Source organism: Populus euphratica, unplaced genomic scaffold, assembly GCF_000495115.2.
Source record: "Populus euphratica unplaced genomic scaffold, PopEup_1.0 scaffold193.1, whole genome shotgun sequence".
In the NCBI taxonomy this organism is placed as follows: Eukaryota; Viridiplantae; Streptophyta; class Magnoliopsida; order Malpighiales; family Salicaceae; genus Populus; species Populus euphratica.
Genome location: NW_011500023.1, coordinates 508,375 through 510,041, shown reverse-complemented (window position 1 = coordinate 510,041; position 1,667 = coordinate 508,375).

Sequence of the window (1,667 nt, the reverse complement as noted above, 5' to 3'; positions counted from 1 at the left end):
AAAAGACTTTGAGGTGAATGACCATAAATTTTTACTTAGATGGAGAAATCTTATATAAAAAATCATTTGATGGGACCTTACTCTGGTGTATGAATGAAAATGAGATTGAACAAACATTAAAAGAAGTCTATGAAGGGATTTGTGCTACACGTGTTAATGGGCATACAATGGCAAAGCAAATACAAAGGTTAGGATATTTCTGGTTGACCATAGAAAGAAATTGTATAGACTATATGAGAAAATATCATAAGTGTTAGATATATGGTAATAGAATAAATGTGCCTCCAACACCTCTATTCAATATAATCTTACCTTGGCCTTTTAATATGTGGGGTTTGGATGTTATAGGACCAATCAACCCTAAAGCGAGCAATAGATATAGATTTATTCTGGTGGCCATCGACTATTTCATCAAATAGGTAGAAGTTAATTCTTATGCCCATATAACGCAAAATGTAGTCAAGAGATTTATTGAAAAGGATTTGATCTATTGTTAAGGTTTACCAGCAAGATTAGTGACTAATAACGTCATTTGGTTCCTCTTTTTTTTAACTCAAAATGGCATCATTTTAGGTTTTAAATAGGGATTTCTTTGAAGTTCAAAACAATCCTCCAACTTTCATTTTTATGCAATTGTACCCCTAATTAACCTAAACTTTTGATTTAAAGCAATTACACCCTTGCTGAATTTTAATTGGAACCCTGGATTTACGCGTCTTTTGCATATTAGTCCCTAGTCTCGGATTGTTGCAATTTAACCCCTAATTGACCATTAAACTTTTAATTTCTTCAATTTAGTCCCCGGGTTTTGTCAATTAGGCCCTTATAATCCGGCGCCTTTTGCAAATTGGTCCCTGGCTGTGAATTTCTTTAATTTAACCCTTAATTGACCCCAAAACTTCAATTTTCTTGCAATTTGGCCTTTAATTTCAATTGAATAACTTTGTAAAAATGAAATTTGGTCTCTTAAAATTCCAATCTTCTCAATTAAACCTAAATTAGGCCCCCAAACTTAATTTTTCACTAATTAAACCCTAAATAAAATTAATCTGATCCATTTGAAATATAATTAAGTCATTGTATGTAATTAAATCCTTCAATTAGACCTAAATTAATTCTTAAACATAATTAAAATTTTATTTGGCCCATTATTAAATCAAATTGGCCTATTAAAAATTTAATTATATCCTTTGACTTAAATATTATGCAAATTCATCCAATAATCATTTAATTTGACCTTGAATTTGAATTTTTGTTTATTTTTTGGCATAATAAGGAACAATTATCCTTGAATCTCCTCCAAAAATTACAACTTGATTTCCCGACCTGCTTTTTCCACGTTGTCAATCTTTATTTTATTTTTTATTTTTGTTTTAAAAATAAATAAATAAATAATTTTTTGAGAAATAACCCAGAATTGGATTATGATAACAAGCATCCACAAACTTCATTGTACTCCACAAAAAAGTCGACACTTGTTTGTTCTTAAAGTTAATACTCATTTATTCTTTACCATATCTATCAACCTCCTTAATTGCATCACTGATAAACCTTGTTGACACGACTAAAAGATTGATGTCTTCTCCCAAGTGCAGGAGTGTCGAAGTAATAAATAACCCGGCAAGACCAGGGTCGAACCACATGGAGGTTAATTGTACAAATTATAA